The sequence below is a fragment of the Oncorhynchus gorbuscha genome, linkage group LG19 (assembly GCF_021184085.1).
Source record: "Oncorhynchus gorbuscha isolate QuinsamMale2020 ecotype Even-year linkage group LG19, OgorEven_v1.0, whole genome shotgun sequence".
In the NCBI taxonomy this organism is placed as follows: Eukaryota; Metazoa; Chordata; class Actinopteri; order Salmoniformes; family Salmonidae; genus Oncorhynchus; species Oncorhynchus gorbuscha.
Window position 1 is genome coordinate 7,881,678 of NC_060191.1, and position 20,474 is coordinate 7,902,151.

The 20,474-nt window shown below is 45.1% G+C and overlaps 1 protein-coding gene across 7 annotated transcripts in view; it reads left to right on the plus strand.

The window, feature by feature from the left end:
* Positions 1-8,359: 8,359 nt before the first annotated feature.
* The window catches only part of grik5 (glutamate receptor, ionotropic, kainate 5), a 154,056-nt gene continuing 141,941 nt past the window's right edge, over positions 8,360-20,474 (plus strand). For 6 of the 7 annotated variants that reach the window (XR_006833614.1, XM_046314671.1, XM_046314670.1 and 3 more), the window contains exons 1-2: positions 8,360-8,715; positions 9,091-9,235. The gene's annotated coding sequence lies outside the window, so the exon portion shown is untranslated. The remainder of the gene's footprint in view (positions 8,716-9,090; positions 9,236-20,474) is intronic. The other variant, XM_046314673.1, reaches the window with a different exon arrangement.

The window sequence follows — 20,474 nt, forward strand, 5'->3', positions numbered from 1 at the left end:
CTGTAATCTCACATCAGATAGGGTGGCCTTTATGGGCCCCACTGTAATCTCACACATCAGATAGGATGGCCTTTATGGGCCCCACTGTAATCTCACACATCAGATAGGATGGCCTTTATGGGCCCCACTGTAATCTCACACATCAGATACGATGGCCTTTATGGGCCCCACTGTAATCTCACACATCAGATAGGATGGCCTTTATGGGCCCCACTGTAATCTCACATCAGATAGGGTGGCCTTTATGGGCCCCACTGTAATCTCACATCAGATAGGATGGCCTTTATGGGCCCCACTGTAATCTCACACATCAGATAGGGTGGCCTTTATGGGCCCCACTGTAAATCCACAATGCTCTCGCTTGACATCATCAATATGGACTTTCTGACACAGGTACCCACCGAGTCACAGAAGCAGAGCTCAGGAGGGCAGCAATATGTGATATCCCCATACAAGTCATGTAATTACCCAAGATATTTGTTTCACTGTGTGTTGACGTATATAGATTTGACAGTAATGTTAATGTAATGTCTATGACATGAATAGATGAAGTTAATATTGTAATACCGTATGATAAGGAAGGAGAGGATTTATGATGATCTCAGCTGAATGAGGAAGTACACGTCATATTGCTGTATCATTATGCTATAGTGGATAGCTAGATATCAAAAATAATGATCTAATTTGTGTTTAAATGGAAAAAGGCTTGATGTGCCAGAACTTTTCCAGTGCTGCAGCAGCTCATAATTGTAATCTAAAGCGCCGTTTATGACTGTTGCACACCCAGCGACTGCTGACTGGAGCGTTCTCACACACAAACACTCTGTCTTGATTTGTTTTCATGACATGAAATGAGAAATGCTGTTGATTGTGTGGGTGACAGAGAGAGAAATTGCCTCATTTTACCATAGGAGCCAAGTATGAAAACATTTTTAGTTGTTTTCAGCCTTTCATGGGAAGATAATTTATTGTGAAAATGTAAGACCCTCACTAAGGTGAGATAAGGAACCAGCAGTCTGTTATTGGTGAGAGGTTAGTATGTCTTGGGGATATGATCTTTGTGCATCTGTAACTTTCTCATTAATCATTGTTTCCTATTCATGCAAGACTATCTGTAATCATGGTAGCATACACATTCATGAATAATTGTTTAGAAACCTGTTTTCTTAATTACAATAAAATTGACTTGATAATGACACATTATTTACCATTCATTTCTATTGGGCACAAAATAATCTGAAGCGCAACCAAAACAAACTGCAAATGCATCCAACAAGTTAGTAGAGTCACAAGCTACACAATTTGTCCAAATCCTTTTCCTTCCTTAAAATGGGGGGACTATGTACAAAAAGTGCTGTTCTTTCTAAACGGTTAACAGGATATGGATGAAATACACTCAAATTAAAGCTGACAGTCTGCACTTTAACATATGCATTGTATCATTTCAAATCCAAAGTGAAGGAGGACAGAGCCAGAACATGTCACTGTCCCAATACATTTGGAGCTCAATGTATGTGGCCCAACTGGAGGACTGCTAAACCATTGTGGGCTTAATGTCATTAGAATTTGTCACACATCTATCACTGACTAAAGAGATGGGACTCGCCAGTCTGCACTTTAACCTCCTAACCTCCTATTATTGTATAATTTCAACAACAAAAAACGTATCACTGTCCAAATACTTGTGGACCTCACTGTATTTCCCACCAACCTCCACTATAGATGAATGCATGTACATGTACATGTACATTACTATTCATCAATGCATCTCCAGCAGACGAAGTAGCCTTGTATCATAGCACGGTCATCTCTGCTGTGTCTGTAGTCATTTGTTAGATGGTAGATGTTCTTGGCGTATGTTCTATACTGTATGTTGAAGGTATAATGATGAGAGTACTGCGCTCTGAGAGAATGGTTTATAGTTTGATTATAACCAGACCGTCAAATCAAATTTACACCTAGATATCACAGTAGAAGAGATGGAGACCCGCACACTGTCGGAGAAAAAAAAGGAATACATCCAAAACTAAGGCTTGAATGCAGAATGAAGATGTTTATTAAAACATCATGGTGGCCAAAAAATCAGAGTGCAAGAAATTGCATAACTGAGAAGTGAAACACAACATTTTGGCCTCGGGGCATCACAAACAATGGACGGACTGCATTTGGTTTGGGGAGATTATTAGCATCCTTAACCTTCTACTGCAGTGGGTTAAATCAGGGTCACACAGAGTATGTCTTGGTCTTCAACAAATCTACTTTGAAATAGAAGTATACACCTCACACACATGGCTATTGGCTTAAAAAAGAAGACACCTGTACCATGTCAGATATAGAGTTGAAATGTATTCCATTTTGAGTTTACATGCTAATATGACACTTTATATACATCACAGTATACTGAAATATAACAACACTGTTTGATATAGAAACACCAGATGTACGTGATTTATAAAAAAGGAATCTTTATTAATGATGAAATTATGAAACATATTAAGAGAATTCCGCCCATGAGGACAAAAAGGGTGCTCTTTGGTCATTGATTGCAGGAAAGGGATACTGTTGTCCTTGTGAGGAGTGAATGTGACAGCACCTATTGAGTATCTGTCCCTGGACATCCCTGGAATTCTCAGCTATGTTTCATCCATAAACACTGGAAACACCTGACCCTCAGAAATAATGTGCCTATTCAGCGCTGGGCCTGAACCTGCTGACATTACAGGTGGGGGGTGAGAGGAGCAGCCCCTGGGTTTGGGGTTTAGCACTGGGGACAGATATTTAACATAGTATTCACCCTGGGTAAATAGAGAAGAGGTAGCCTCTAGTTAGGTGACGTGGTGTTATCTTTGTTAAGGACGTAAGTGCATCATTGTCACCATCTTTGCTGTCATTGCATTGAAGACATTGACATGATTATGTATTATCCCATATGCTGTACTGTAGAGCAAGTGTATCACATCTAGAATATTGCTGTAGTGATTTTACAACTGAGAATGTTTTAAAACCTTTTTTATTTAATTATCTTGGGTTTCTTCATGAGTTCCTGACTGTGAATGGTGTTAATGAGTGTCATGATGATAAATGAATGTCACTAAGATAAATTAAGTTTACGCACGAAATTAGAATGATATCATTAATCAATCAATCACAGAGTGAAATAGAACACATTATTAGATCAGAATTTGAATTAGAACAGGATTCTGCCAATGAGTTGAATAGTCTATAATTAGAATTCCATTCAGTCAAGTATAGACTTATGAATAAAGTATGAGCTCTTGGCCTCTTGGTGATGAGTTCATATGCTGTAATAATAACTACAGTATAGTTCTCATTACTCCCTAATGCCTAAGTCTGGGTAGGAACTCATATTTCTGTCAATATGCTGCCTGCAGTCCTTAGTATTTTTGGGTGACTACACACACCGCACAGTGTTTCCTGATTCATCTGTTTTCTCTGGTCCTTTATTATGAAATATCTTATTATAATTGACCTATTTAACTCATGTTATACACATTTATCATCTGACATGCTTCCTTTTCTGCATTTACCTCTGTTTTCTCTCTGTCATGCTCTCCTTCCTTTTCTCCTGCTCTCTTTCTCTCTTTCTCTCTCCCTCTTTCTCTCTCCCCCTCTCTTTCTCTCCCCCTATCTTTCTCTCTCCCCCTCTCCTTCTCTCCCCCTATCGTTCTCTCTCCCCCTCTTTCTTTCTCTCTCACCCCCTCTTTCTCTCTCTCCCCCTCTTTCTTTCTCTCTCTCCCCCTATATCTTTTCTCTCTCTCTTTCTCTCCCCTCTTTCTTTCTCTCTCTCCCCCTATATATTTTCTCTCTCTCTTTCTCTCCCCATCTTTCTTTCTCTCTCTCTCCCGCTCCCCCCCTCTTTCTTTCTCTCTCTCTCTCCCTCTCTTTCTCTCTCTCCTCTTGTCTTTTTCTTTCTCTATTCTCCCTGACTCTCTCTTTGCTGAGGTGGCGGTACCTGCTGTGACTTTGACAAGTAGTCTCCTCGTGTGTGTGTGTGTTTGTATGTGTGTTCATATTCACCCTCTGTCTGACTAGGAAGCTTGTGTGAGTAAAAAAAAATAGTGTTTAATGTGTTTTTCTCGGACTTGAGTGTGTCTATGCCCTGTATGTGTGTGTATGTGTATTTGTATGCGTGACTGCACTGTGTGTGTGTGTGTTGTGCAGGTTATGAGCATCTGCCTCTCCAGCTCGTGCCACCATGCTTCTCTTTTTCGTCCTCCATATCCTCTCCTCTTCTCTTTCCCCTTTCAACCCTCCCCCCTTTTGTTCACCTTGTTTCTCCCTGTGTCTGTTTCTTCTCCCTCCCTCTGTATCTCACCCTCTGCCCTCCCCCTCTCTCCTCTCTCCCCCTCTCTCCCCCTCTCTCCTCCCTCTCTCCTCTCTCTCCTCCCCCCTCTCTCCTCTCTCCTCTCTCTCCTTCCCCTCTCTCCTCTCTCCTCTCTCTCCTCCCTCTCTCCTCTCTCTCCTCCCCTTCTCTCCTCCCTCCCTCTCCCTCATTGATAGCGGTGGATATGTGACTAGAATACTGAGCAGCTAATTATTATTCCACGAGTGATGCGCAGTGCTCCGTCTGAATGTCAATTCTCTCCCTCCCTCCCTCTCTCTGTTCCTCCTCTCTTTCTCACCCTTTCTCCATCCATTCGTTCTCCCTTCCCTGTTGCATGCTGTCCAGGCAACGGTTAACATGGGAACCACATAGTGCAGTGAGAAAAGAGGGGAGGAAAGGAACATGGCAGGGGAACACCCACATACCCCTCAGAGGGTCGAATGCTGCTAACTCTGGCCAATCCTCACCTGCTGCAGCAGTGTGGAACGATGTGTGTGTTTAGTTTGTCTCTGTATCTGTGCTCCATCCGCTCTAACCCTCGAGGAATGTACGAGTGTGCATGTGTGTTGTACGTATTTGTTCGGTAAAAACAGTGTGTATAAATGTGTGAACGGGGGGGTGGGTTTCGGGCTAGAGATCAGAGAGAGAGCAGCTGTTGAATGCATATTGTTGTTCGAGGGAGAGATGTTGGGAGGGAGGGGGGAGTGAGAGATGGAGGGAAAGAGGGAGGGAGAGGTAGAGAGGACAGCTCGGAGTAGACATCAGAGAAAGGCAGGGGAGAAAGAGAGCATGAAATATTTTGGTCAGGTGTATATGCAAAAAACACTCTTAACTACAGCAAACAGTATGTACTGTTCAGGGCTGGACTTATCAGACACTGATGCATGAACACACACACAGACACAGACACACAAACTCACAGTGAGGCACCCCAAGCACCTCTTCTAAGCAGCACAGGGGCAGGGCAGTGGGGGCGGTATAGTTGTGGATGTGATTGAATGGGAGAGACAGAAGACTGAGAAGACTTCTTTCTGTAGGCCGTAGATATGGGTCACCGACATGGAACATTGTGGCTCTGGCCCCTCCCCTCTGGGAATAGACACACACACTGACAACTCCAAACATGAATAATACGTGATACAGTGCTGTTTGCCCACTAACCTTTTCAAAGGTCAATCAACACTTGGCTAATATTTGACTAAATGCAAAGTGAAAATAAAGAGCAGAGCTGAATATCAAAGCAAACATTTCAGTGCTGTCTTCTCCAGTATGAGCGACAGAGGGCAGGACACCTACACTATGAGAAACGGGTTAGCACAACATGATGGAATAATGACATAGACCATATGATTGGTCAACATGGAATGAAGATGACACCATTATAGCAAATATCAGAGAGTGGATAGGACATATTGACACAACAATGAGAAAGCAGGACAGGACAACCTAATGAATGTACATGTAACAGCATATGTGGAGAATTGATAGCAAACATAGGAAAGGGGTTTGTACAAACGTGACACACATGCAGTGCCAGAGACATGGGGATGCGGCAGGACAGATCATTATGGGAGAGGGGAGTGGACAACTGGGCAAATAAGAAGTCACTCTGGCAGGGCAACAGAAGTCATACTGAAATAGGGCATATGGAGAAAATGACTGAGACTGTGTGACAATTTGGATACTAACGAGTTAAAAGAGAGGAAAGAGGATAACATGACAAACGCTATGTGAAAGAGTTGTGATGTCACACATAGTGGATGAATACGTGGTGGATGTGAGAGGAGCAGAGGAATATGAGTTTCTGTTGGGATTGTTCTGTCTGGTGGGAGTGTGGCTGTCATGTTGTGGAGTATTCCTCATGTGACTGTCTGGTGGGAGTGTGGCTGTCATGTTGTGGAGTATTCCTCATGACTGACTGTCTGGTGGGAGTGTGGCTGTCATGTTGTGGTATTCCTCATGTGATTCCTCATGTGACTTTCTGACTGTCTGGTGGGAGTGTGGCTGTCATGTTGTGGAGTATTCCTCATGTGACTGTCTGGTGGGAGTGTGGCTGTCATGTTGTGGAGTATTCCTCATGTGACTGTCGTCATGTTGTGGAGTATTCCTCATGTGACTGTCTGCCTGGTGGGAGTGTGGCTGTCATGTTGTGGAGTATTCCTCATGTGACTGTCTGTCTGGTGGGAGTGTGGCTGTCATGTTGTGGAGTATTCCTCATGTGTGTCTGTCTGTCTGGTGATGTGAGTGTGGCCATGTGTCATTTTGTGGAGTATTCCTCATGTGACTGTCTGGTGGGAGTGTGGCTGTCATGTTGTGGAGTATTCCTCATGTGACTGTCTGGTGGGAGTGTGGCCGTCATGTTGTGGAGTATTCCTCATGTGACTGTCTGGTAGGAGTGTGGCTGTCATGTTGTGGAGTATTCCTCATGTGACTGTCTGTCTGGTGGTAGTGTGGCCGTCATGTTGTGGAGTATTCCTCATGTGACTGTCTGGTGGGAGTGTGGCCGTCATGTTGTGGAGTATTCCTCATGTGACTGTCTGCCTGGTGGGAGTGTGGCTGTCATGTTGTGGAGTATTCCTCATGTGACTGTCTGTCTGGTGGGAGTGTGGCTGTCATGTTGTGGAGTATTCCTCATGTGTCTGTCTGTCTGGTGAGAGTGTGGCCGTCATTTTGTGGAGTATTCCTCATGTGACTGTCTGGTGGGAGTGTGGCTGTCATGTTGTGGAGTATTCCTCATGTGACTGTCTGGTGGGAGTGTGGCCGTCATGTTGTGGAGTATTCCTCATGTGACTGTCTGGTAGGAGTGTGGCTGTCATGTTGTGGAGTATTCCTCATGTGACTGTCTGTCTGGTGGTAGTGTGGCCGTCATGTTGTGGAGTATTCCTCATGTGACTGTCTGGTGGGAGTGTGGCCGTCATGTTGTGGAGTATTCCTCATGTGACTGTCTGGTGGGAGTGTGGCCGTCATGTTGTGGAGTATTCCTCATGTGACTGTCTGGTGGGAGTGTGGCCGTCATGTTGTGGAGTATTCCTCATGTGACTGTCTGGTGGGAGTGTGGCTGTCATGTTGTGGAGTATTCCTCATGTGACTGTCTGGTGGGAGTGTGGCCGTCATGTTGTGGAGTATTCCTCATGTGACTGTCTGCCTGGTGGGAGTGTGGCTGTCATGTTGTGGAGTATTCCTCATGTGACTGTCTGTCTGGTGGGAGTGTGGCTGTCATGTTGTGGAGTATTCCTCATGTGACTGTCTGTCTGTCTATCTGTCTGTCTTTCCGTCCGCCCGCCCGCCCGCCCGTCCGTGTGTGTGTGTGTGTGTGTGTGTGTGTGTGTGTGTGTGTGTGTGTGTGTGTGTGTGTGTGTGTGTGTGTGTGTGTGTGTGTGTGTGTGTGTGTGTGTGTGTGTGTGTGTGTGCGCGCGCGCGCCCGCATGTGTTCATTTGTGTGTAGGTCTGGGTGTGTGTGAAGTGTGTGATTTTGTTTGTCACCCTGAGCATGTAACCATGTCAAGTCCTGTCAGGGTCATTCACTCCAGCTGGGGAAGGAGGACTTCCGTATGATTTTTGTCCTCTCTCTCTCTCTCTCTCTCTCTCTCTCTCTCTCTCTCTCTCTCTCTCTCTCTCTCTCTCTCTCTCTCTCTCTCTCTCTGTGTGTGTGTGTGTGTGTCTTGTGTGTCTCTGTCTCTGTCTCTCTCTGTGTGTGTGTGTGTGTGTGTGTGTGTGTGTGTGTGTGTGTGTGTGTGTGTGTGTGTGTGTGTGTGTGTGTGTGTGTGTGTGTGTGTCACATGTGTGTGTGTGTGTTCACATGTTGATTTCCTCTTTCCGTTTTGGTTCAAATACTTATCTCCAAGACTGATAGAGATGGGGACAGTTGATTTTTGTCTTTCAGAAAACCCCAGAGAGGGAGTGGGTGTTAGGAAGGAGGGGGAGGCAACAGTGTAGGAGGGAGCAGAGCGAGGGAGGGACAGAGGGAGGGAGACAGTGCTGATTGGATTGGAGAGAGCTGAGTAGGTACGGGGATACTATTGAGCAAGGAAAAAGCGAGAGAGAGAGGTTGAGTTAGTAAATGCAGTTTGCAGTCGAGTGTCATGGAATCACACTGGTAGCAGGGATAAAGAAAACCTTTAATTAACCATTGAATTAAGGAGAAAAAGAGAATATACACTACAGAGAGAAAAGAGAAGAGAGTCTGGTCTTTCATCCTCTTATCTGGGCATCAGACGGAGGAGAGGAGAGGAATCCAGAGAGAGGGGGAACGGATGATAACATGGTGCTCATTCCTGTTTAACACCATACAGCCAGGAACAGACTGCATCTGCAACATACGGCCAGCGTCGTCATTGGGACTGCTGCGTTACATTCGGATTGTGTAAATGGTATATACCTTGTGTGTGTGTAAGCTATGCATGTGTGTGAGTGTCGCAGTATATTTTGATGTTTTTTTCAGGCTTGTCTAATGGTGTAATTATTTTCATAGAGAGAGAGAGTGAGGCAGAGATAGAGAGCAAGAGAAGGGGGGTCATGGAAAGAGAGAGACAAAGAAAGCCAGAAATTAGATAGAGAGAGTTGATATTAAAGTGTCGGCCTCAGACCTGTGTGTGTGTGTGTGTGTGTGTGTGTGTGTGTGTGTGTGTGTGTGTGTGTGTGTGTGTGTGTGTGTGTGTGTGTGTGTGTGTGTGTGTGTGTGTGTGTGTGTGTGTGTGTGTGTGTGTGTGTGTGTGTGTGTGTGTGTGTGGCATTCTACTCTTCAGTGCCAGTGTGTGTGTATCTATGAGCTGATAATAGCAACCCTATTGGTATTCTGAGGAGGGGGCTCCAGGATCTCTCTCTGCTCCTACCCAGGATGGCATCACAGAGACGGGATTGTGCTCGCCTGTGGAGAGGCCACTGGAATGGGTGAGTGTCTATTCCTCATCTTCCTCATCTTCCTCTTTTGCTCTCTCTCTCTCTTTAGCCATTTTCTCTATTTTCTTTTTTCAACATTTCTTTCTCTCTCTCTCTCTCTCTCTCTCTCTCTCTCTCTCTCTCTCTCTCTCTCTCTCTCTCTCTCTCTCTCTCTCTCTCTCTCTCTCTCTCTCTCTCTCTCTCTCTCTCTCTCTCTCTCTCTCTCTCTCTCTCTCTCTCTCTCTCGTCTTTCTTGCTCTCTTTCTCGTTATCTCTCTCTCTTTTTCTTTCTCTCCCATTGTCTTGTTTGTCATTTAGCCAGATGAGTTTTTCCTCCTCCATTTCCCTGCTTCCATTTCAACATATTTCAGCCCGTTTTCCCCTCAAGCTCTGCAATGTCTCCCTCCATCCCTCCTTCCTTCCTACTGTCCTCTTTTCATCATCCATATCTTCTCCTCCTCCACACAGACATAAACAAGCCTCTGTGATGGATTTTTATCAAATCTGAATGGCTCACTTCCATGTGTTGCTCTGCACTGCTTCCTCCCTCCCTCCCTCCCTCCCTCCCTCCCTCCCTCCCTCCCTCCCTCCCTCCCTCCCTCCCTCCCTCCCTCCCTCCCTCCCTCCCTCCCTCCCTCCCTCCCTCCCTCCCTCCCTCCTTGCCTGTTCCCCCCCATCTCTCTGTCTCTCCACACTCTCCATATTCTGTTTTGAATTGACACTCAGAGAAAACAGGGCAGTCTCTATATTGACACAGCCAGCACAGTAGCTGTAAAAGCTGTGGTTACAGTCTCTGCGTTTTTCCACGATGACCATTTTACGCCAGTCTGTTGGTGTGCGCGTGCATGCGTGTGTGATGCCTGGGAGGGCAGGCTGTGTGTTCTATGGTGTTTGTGTCAAACGATTGGCGAGAAATCAGCCAACAACACAGCCGTCCTCTCCTCTTCTTACACCTCCAACCCACCACCATGAGCCCAGCCAACAGCCTAGCACACTACATGCTCCTGTGGGTACTGGGCTGTCAGCGCGGGAACATCCACACATTAGTATTGATTGGAACTGATACACTAAGTGGACTGTAATGTTTCACCTCAAATGGACCGTCTCTCCCCTGTGGCTGCATGCAGAGAGGAGGTGTCAGTTCGGCCTCTTTAACAGCTGACATAGGTTAGATAAGGGTTATAGTACTGGGAAGAGACAGAGATGTTTCATACAAGCTGTACTGATATAACTGTTACATGTCCAGTGTTGCAGGGTACATAGAATAGAATACACTCTTAGAAACAGGATAAGATTTGTTACTGTAGTCGTACCCTGTAAGGTAGGACCTTTGTAACTTCACTTATAGGGACGTAATTGTACCCCAGTTCATACCTCAGACAGTACTTTTCTTACACATTGTCCACAGGTACAAAAGCATGCTTTTAGTAAAGGTACATTTTTCCTTTATAGCATTTCAGAAAAGTACCTCTACCATAGACCACTTAAACTGGTACAACACTTCCACTCACGGGTGGTTTACAGGCCACATCAGGCCTGTAAGTAGGGTTGCAAAATTCCGTTCACTTTCTGGATTTCCTGCTTATTCCCTCCTGTTTCCAGGAATCTCCTACTGGGATTTCTGGAAAACCTGAGAGTTTGAGGAAAGTTACCAGGATTTTGAAAACCTATCTGCAATTCACATGCTGGTAGTGCAAACTGGTGTGTAATTCCTATTAGAATCCAGCCAGGGTTATGATATCCAACAGTGGGAGTTTGTATTCACCTTCAACCTGCATTCAGAATGACTGCTAGGATTAGGAACATTGTGAGGAGACTACCTAGGCCTTTTCAAATGGAACAACCATTTCAGTAATGACTGCTAGGGTTAGGAACATTGTGAGGAGACTACCTAGGCCTTTTCAAATGGAACAACCATTTCAGTAATGACTGCTAGGGTTAGGAACATTGTGAGGAGACTACCTAGGCCTTTTCAAATGGAACAACCATTTCAGTAATGACTGCTAGGGTTAGGAACATTGTGAGGAGACTACCTAGGCCTTTTCAAATGGAACAACCATTTCAGTAATGACTGCTAGGGTTAGGAACATTGTGAGGAGACTACCTAGGCCTTTTCAAATGGAACAACCATTTCAGTAATGAAGGAGACTACCTAGGCCTTTTCAAATGGAACAGTAATGACTGCTAGGGTTAGGAACATTGTGAGGAGACCTAGGCCTTTTCAAATGGAACAACCATTTCAGTAATGACTGCTAGGGTTAGGAACATTGTGAGGAGACTACCTAGGCCTTTTCAAATGGAACAACCATTTCAGTAATGACTGCTAGGGTTAGGAACATTGTGAGGAGACTACCTAGGCCTTTTCAAATGGAACAACCATTTCAGTAATGACTGCTAGGGTTAGGAACATTGTGAGGAGACTACCTAGGCCTTTTCAAATGGAACAACCATTTCAGTAATGACTGCTAGGGTTTGGAACATTGTGAGGAGACTACCTAGGCCTTTTCAAATGGAACAACCATTTCAGTAATGACTGCTAGGGTTAGGAACATTGTGAGGAGACTACCTAGGCCTTTTCAAATGGAACAACCATTTCAGTAATGACTGCTAGGGTTAGGAACATTGTGAGGAGACTACCTAGGCCTTTTCAAATGGAACAACCATTTCAGTAATGACTGCTAGGGTTAGGAACATTGTGAGGAGACTACCTAGGCCTTTTCAAATGGAACAACCATTTCAGTAATGACTGCTAGGGTTAGGAACATTGTGAGGAGACTACCTAGGCCTTTTCAAATGGAACAACCATTTCAGTAATGACTGCTAGGGTTAGGAACATTGTGAGGAGACTACCTAGGCCTTTTCAAATGGAACAACCATTTCAGTAATGACTGCTAGGGTTAGGAACATTGTGAGGAGACTACCTAGGCCTTTTCAAATGGAACAACCATTTCAGTAATGACTGCTAGGGTTAGGAACATTGTGAGGAGACTACCTAGGCCTTTTCAAATGGAACAACCATTTCAGTAATGACTGCTAGGGTTAGGAACATTGTGAGGAGACTACCTAGGCCTTTTCAAATGGAACATTGTGAGGAGACTACCATTTGGAACAACCATTTCAGTAATGACTGCTAGGGTTTGGAACATTGTGAGGAGACTACCTAGGCCTTTTCAAATGGAACAACCATTTCAGTAATGACTGCTAGGGTTAGGAACATTGTGAGGAGACTACCTAGGCCTTTTCAAATGGAACAACCATTTAAGTAATGACTGCTAGGGTTAGGAACATTGTGAGGAGACTACCTAGGCCTTTTCAAATGGAACAACCATTTCAGTAATGACTGCTAGGGTTAGGAACATTGTGAGGAGACTACCTAGGTCTTTTCAAATGGAACAACCATTTCAGTAATGACTGCTAGGGTTAGGAACATTGTGAGGAGGAGACTACCTAGGCCTTTTCAAATGGAACAACCATTTCAGTAATGACTGCTAGGGTTAGGAACATTGTGAGGAGACTACCTAGGCCTTTTCAAATGGAACAACCATTTCAGTAATGACTGCTAGGGTTAGGAACATTGTGAGGAGACTACCTAGGCCTTTTCAAATGGAACAACCATTTCAGTAATGACTGCTAGGGTTAGGAACATTGTGAGGAGACTACCTAGGCCTTTTCAAATGGAACAACCATTTCAGTAATGACTGCTAGGGTTAGGAACATTGTGAGGAGACTACCTGGCCCGGCACGTGCGGTGCGCAGGCACAGGACGCACTGGGCTGTGCAGACGCACTGGAGACAAAGTGCGCAGAGCCGGCGCAGGATATCCTGGCCAGAGGAGACGCACTGGATGTCTGGAGAGCAGGGCTGGCACAAGACGTGCAGGGCTGGGGAGGCGCACAGGAGTCTTGGTGCGTGGGACTGGCACAGTCTTCACCAGACGGCTAGCACGCACCTCAGGACGAGTATGGAGAGCTGACTCAGGTGACATCAAATCGAGGACACGCTCCGTCGGGTGGATGTTGTGCCTCATACAGCAACTCTCTCATTACTCTCTTCTCCAATCTCCCCATCAACTCCTTCACTGTCTCTGCTTCGCTCCCTTCGCTCACCTCCAATTTCACCCCGACTGGCTCTGGTTCCATCCTCGGCTCGTTACGGTAAGCACGGGGAGTTGGCTCAGGTCTGAATCCTGACTCCGCCACACTCCCTGTCTGCCTCCTCCCTAAAACATTTGGGGCTGCCTCTTGTGTCTGCTTCGTTGCCGTGACTCCTGGTAGCGAAGTTGTTCCTCCCTCGCTACTTCAGCCTGTTTCCATGGCAGGGTCTTGTCCACTGCTATCACCTCCTCCCATGCTCCCTATGTCCTCCATTCTCTCTTTTCCCAGGCCCAGGATCCCTGCTCCTCCTGGCCATGCTGCTTGGTCCTTTGGTGGTGGGTAGTTCTTTAATGGCTGTTGGAAGGAGAGGACCAAGGTGCAGCGTGGTACATGTTTATACTTTTATTAGAACTGAACTCTGAAATAACAAAAATAACAAAGAGAACGAACAAAACCGAAACAGTTCTGTCTGGTGCAGACACAAAAACAGAAAACAACTACCCACAAAACACAGGTGGGAAAAGGCTATCTAAGTATGGTTCTCAATCAGAGACAACGATAGACAGCTGCCTCTGATTGAGAACCACACCCGGCAAAACACACAGAAATAGAAAACATAGAACACAAAACATATATTGCCCACCCCAACTCACATCCTGACCAAACCAAAATAAAAAGGATCTCTTAAAGTCAGGGCGTGACACTCTCAAATGTTGTTTTTTGCCATCATTGTAAGCCTGCAACACACACACACACACACTATATGATACATTTATTAAACATAAAGAATGAGTGTAAGCTTTTGTCACAACCCGGCACATGGGAAGTGACAAAGAGCTCCTGTAGGCCCAGGGCACAAATAATAATATAATAATAATCAATGATTTTGCTCTTTATTTAACCATCTTACATATAAAACCTTATTTGTTCACCGAAAATTGTGAATAACTCACCACAGGTTAATGAGGAGGGTGTGCTTGAAAAGGATGCACATAACTCTGCAATGTTGGGTTGTCTTAAATAATGTTCCACACACAGTCTGTGCCTGTATTTCGTTGACATGCTAGTGAGGGCCGAGAATCCACTCTCACATAGGTACGTGGTTGCAAAGGGCAGTGTCTTAACAGAGTGAATTTGCCAAGAATACTCTGATCCAGAAATCTGGCAGTGGCTTCTGATTAAATTCAGACAGAGAAGAGCAACTTCTTAATTAATCATAGCCTCAATTTTGTCCCGCACATTGAATATAGTTGCAGAGAGTCCCTGTAATCCTAGATTCAGATCATTCAGGTGAGAAAAAACTTCACCTAGATAGGCCAGTCGTGTGAGAAACTCTTCATCATGCAAGCGGTCAGACAAATGAAAATTAAGGTCAGTAAAGAAAACTTTAAGCTTGTCTCTCAATTTTAAAAAACGTGTCAATACTTTGCCCCTTGATAACCAGCGCACTTCTGTATGTTGTAAAAGCGTTACATGGTCGCTGCCCATATCATTGCATAGTGTAGAAAATACACAAGAATTCAGGGGCCTTGCTTTAACCTCTTATGCACACCCGACACGCAGGCGTGCCATCTAGCCATCTGGAAATGCAAATGTTCTACGCTAAATGCTAATAGTAAACAAAATAATTAGCATAGCCGGCGCTACACAAAACGCAGAAATAAAATATAAAACATTCATTACCTTTGATTATCTTTGTTGGCACTCCTAGATGTCCCATAAACATCACTATTGGGTCTTTTTTTCGATTAAATCAGTCCATAAATACCCTAAATATCGATCTATGAAAAGTGTGTGATCCAGGAAAAAACATAGTTTTAAAACGCAACGTCATTTTTTTAAATTAAAAAAGGCGACGATAAACTTTCACAAAACACTTCGAAATACTTTTGTAATCCAACTTTAGGTATTAGTAAACGTTAATAATCTATCAAATTGATCACGGGGCGATGTGTATTCAATAGCTCCACGTCTTAAAATCATGGTCGGAAATTTCTCTGCCAAAACATCCTGTCCGAGACCGGAAGGAATGGGCTCTCTCTTACTCGTTTGACCAAGAAACAAAGCCCAGGCAATTGACACGACTGGCGACATCGTGTGGAAGCTGTAGGACTTGCAATCTCAGCCCCATGTAATTTGCAATAGACTAATAGACCAATAGATTTTAGACCAATAGATTTTGGTGATCAGTTTTTCTTCCGCTTTTCGATGAAACACACATTCTGTTATAGTCACAGCCGTGATTTAACCAGTTTTAGAAACGTCAGAGTATTTTCTATCCACACATACGAATCATATGCATATACTATATTCCTGGCATGAGTAGCAGGACGCTGAAATGTTGCGCGATTTTTAACAGAATGTTTGAAAAAGTAGGGGTTAGGCTTAAGTGGCATTTTCACTGTAGTGTCCAACACGTCTTTCAAGCTGTCAGGCATTCCCTTGGCAGCAAGAGCCTCTCGGGGGACGCTGCAGTGTTCCCAAGTGGCATCAGGAGCAACTGCTTGCATGTGCGTTACCACTCTACTATGTCTCCCTGTCATGGCTTTTGCACCATCAGTACAGATACCAACACATCTTGACCACCAAAGTCCATTTGATGTCACAAAGCTGTCCAGTACTTAAAAAATATCCTCTCCTGTTGTCTCTCCTGTGGTTTGCAGAAGAGGATGTCTTCCTTAATTGACCCTTCATAAACGTAACGGACATATACCAGGAGCTGTGCCAGGCCCGCCACGTCTGTTGACTCATCCAGCTGTAAGGCATATAATTCACTGGCTTGTATGTGAAGCAGTAATTGTTTCAAAACATCTCCTGCCATGTTACTGATGCATCGTGAAACAGTGTTGTTTGATGAAGGTATTGTCTGTATAGTTCTTTTTGCCTTTTCCCACAGCATTGTCCCAGCCATATCCGTGACAGCAGGAAGAATGTCCCCCACAATAGTATGGTGCTTGCCTGTCCTAGCCACTCAGTAGCTCACAATAGTATGGTGCTTGCCTGTCCTAGCCACTCAGTAGCTCACAATAGTATGGTGCTTGCCTGTCCTAGCCACTCAGTAGCTCACAATAGTATGGTGCTTGCCTGTCCTAGCCACTCAGTAGCTCACAATAGTATGGTGCTTGCCTGTCCTAGCCACACAGTAGCTCACAATAGTATGGTGCTTGCCTGTCCTAGCCACTCAGTAGCTCACAATAGTATGGTGCTTGCCTGTCCTAGCCACTCAGTAGCTCACAATAGTATGGGGCTTGCCTGTCCTAGCCACTCGGTAGCTCACAATAGTATGGTGCTTGCCTGTCCTAGCCACTCGGTAGCTCACAATAGTATGGTGCTTGCCTGTCCTAGCCACTCGGTAGCTCACAATAGTATGGTGCTTGCCTGTCCTAGCCACTCGGTAGCTCACAATAGTATGGTGCTTGCCTGTCCTAGCCACTCAGTAGCTCACAATAGTATGGTGCTTGCCTGTCCTAGCCACTCAGTAGCTCACAATAGTATGGTGCTTGCCTGTCCTAGCCACTCGGTAGCTCACAATAGTATGGTGCTTGCCTGTCCTAGCCACTCGGTAGCTCACAATAGTATGGTGCTTGCCTGTCCTAGCCACTCGGTAGCTCACCATATAATATGCTTCTAGCCCCTTCTTATTAATGGTATCTGTTGCTTTTATACATGTCTTACTACTCAAAAGTTGACTTAATTCTCGCTTAAAAAAACTCCTGTGACTTATTTTTCAAATTGGCATGTTTTATTTCTAAATGTCTGCGCAAGAGTGAAGGTTTCATCGAGTTGTGAGATAGTACTTTTGCACATATAACACACTGTGGCTGAGGAAAGGCACTACTCCCAATATAAGTGAATCCCAAATCAATGTAGTTATCATATTTGCGCCTCTTCGATGGTCCAACATCCCTGTCTGTTGTTTGGTGCTTTCCTGGGTTAGGGGACGGTAGCTCGTCTGCTGCATCAGATTCACAACTGTCAGTGTCCATGCTAGCTGGGCTAACAACAAATGTAGAATTACAGATGCTAGCATTGGATGTGCTCGTGGAAGCAACACAACTTGTGTAGTCAACAGGTGAATGTGTAGTACTGCTGGTAGTAGCAGTACTACCAGTAGAGCTGGTATGTGTCTCTGTGGACAGTGGGCCTTACTTAAAAAAAAAACTTTAATCAATTTTCAAGCAAACGGAAAGTGCAGCAGCTACATTTGGCTACATACGGACCGTTAGTGGAATTCCAGCGAGAGAGTAACGGTTCATGTGATTGGATGTTAATTATTTGACTAGGCTACCTATATTTGACAGGTGGATAGATGGTTTAATTTAATGAAACGAGGCTACTCAGGCGAGAAACAACCTCACCCCGTTGGAAAATATAAATGGACTGTTTGAAAATTAAAACAAATAAAATAAATATATATATTTATATATATGTTTTTTGAAATGTGAGTCACAATTGTATTTGGCGTACCACAGACAGCATTGTACTTACCCCAGTTTAGGAATAACTGTACTAGATTATCCGTACAGGTAGCGAACAGTACCATGTGACATCATTATGGGTACCTCTGAAGGTACATTATATGTATTTTGATCTTTTTGTACCCCAGCGAACAATTTGCACCCTAATTGTACCCTTAATTCTAAGGATGTTTTCACACTTGGTCCCTTTCAGACAATTTTTGTGAACTCAATGCATTTCACTGAATTTCCCCTGTCATAACCCCTCACACTAGACTACTGCAACAGCGTTTCCCCTGTCATAACCCCTCACACTAGACTACTGCAACAGCGTTTCCCCTGTCATAACCCCTCACACTAGATTACTGCAACAGCGTTTCCCCTGTCATAACCCCTCACACTAGACTACTGCAAAAGCGTTTCCCCTGTCATAAACCCTCACACTAGACTACTGCAACAGCGTTTCCCCTGTCATAACCCCTCACACTAGACTACTGTAACAGCGTTTCCCCTGTCATAACCCCTCACACTAGACTCCTTCAACAGCGTTTCCCCTGTCATAACCCCTCACACTAGACTACTGCAACAGCGTTCCCCCTGTCATAACCCCTCACACTAGACTACTTCAACAGCGTTTCCCCTGTCATAACCCCTCACACTAGACTACTGCAACAGCGTTTCCCCTGTCATAACCCCTCACACTAGACTACTGCAACAGCGTTTCCCCTGTCATAAACCCTCACACTAGACTCCTTCAACAGCGTTTCCCCTGTCATAAACCCTCACACTAGACTCCTTCAACAGCGTTTCCCCTGTCATAAACCCTCACACTAGACTACTGCAACAGCGTTTCCCCTGTCATAAACCCTCACACTAGACTACTGCAACAGCGTTTCCCTGTCATAAACCCTCACACTAGACTCCTTCAACAGCGTTTCCCTGTCATAAACCCTCACACTAGACTACTGCAACAGCGTTTCCCCTGTCATAAACCCTCACACTAGACTACTGCAACAGCGTTTCCCCTGTCATAAACCCTCACACTAGACTCCTTCAACAGCGTTTCCCCTGTCATAAACCCTCACACTAGACTACTGCAACAGCGTTTCCCCTGTCATAAACCCTCACACTAGACTCCTTCAACAGCGTTTCCCTGCCATAAACCCTCACACTAGACTACTGTAACAGCGTTTCCCTGTCATAAACCCTCACACTAGACTCCTTCAACAGCGTTTCCCCTGTCATAAACCCTCACACTAGACTACTGCAACAGCGTTTCCCCTGTCATAAACCCTCACACTAGACTACTGCAACAGCGTTTCCCCTGCCATAACCCCTCACACTAGACTACTGCAACAGCGTTTCCCCTGTCATAAACCCTCACACTAGACTACTGTAACAGCGTTTCCCCTGTCATAAACCCTCACACTAGACTACTGCAACAGCGTTTCCCCTGTCATAACCCCTCACACTAGACTACTGCAACAGCGTTTCCCCTGTCATAAACCCTCACACTAGACTACTGTAACAGCGTTTCCCCTGTCATAAACCCTCACACTAGACTACTGCAACAGCGTTTCCCCTGTCATAAACCCTCACACTAGACTACTGTAACAGCGTTTCCCCTGTCATAAACCCTCACACTAGACTACTGCAACAGCGTTTCCCCTGTCATAACCCCTCACACTAGACTACTGCAACAGCGTTTCCCCTGCCATAAACCCTCACACTAGACTACTGTAACAGCGTTTCCCCTGTCATAAACCCTCACACTAGACTACTGCAACAGCGTTTCCCCTGTCATAACCCCTCACACTAGACTACTGTAACAGCGTTTCCCCTGTCATAAACCCTCACACTAGACTACTGCAACAGCGTTTCCCCTGCCATAAACCCTCACACTAGACTACTGCAACAGCGTTTTCCCTGTCATAAACCCTCACACTAGACTACTGCAACAGCGTTTCCCTGTCATAAACCCTCACACTAGACTACTGCAACAGCGTTTCCCCTGTCATAAACCCTCACACTAGACTACTGCAACAGCGTTTCCCCTGTCATAAACCCTCACACTAGACTACTGCAACAGCGTTTCCCCTGTCATAAACCCTCACACTAGACTACTGCAACAGCGTTTCCCCTGTCATAAACCCTCACACTAGACTCCTTCAACAGCGTTTCCCCTGTCATAACCCCTCACACTAGACTACTGCAACAGCGTTTCCCCTGTCATAAACCCTCACACTAGACTACTGTAACAGCGTTTCCCCTGTCATAAACCCTCACACTAGACTACTGCAACAGCGTTTCCCCTGTCATAACCCCTCACACTAGACTACTGCAACAGCGTTTCCCCTGTCATAACCCCTCACACTAGACTATTTCAACAGCGTTTCCCCTGTCATAACCCCTCACACTAGACTCCTTCAACAGCGTTTCCCCTGTCATAACCCCTCACACTAGACTACTGCAACAGCGTTTCCCCTGTCATAACCCCTCACACTAGACTCCTTCAACAGCGTTTCCCCTGTCATAACCCCTCACACTAGACTCCTTCAACAGCGTTTCCCCTGTCATAACCCCTCACACTAGACTACTGCAACAGCGTTTCCCCTGTCATAACCCCTCACACTAGACTATTTCAACAGCGTTTCCCCTGTCATAACCCCTCACACTAGACTCCTTCAACAGCGTTTCCCC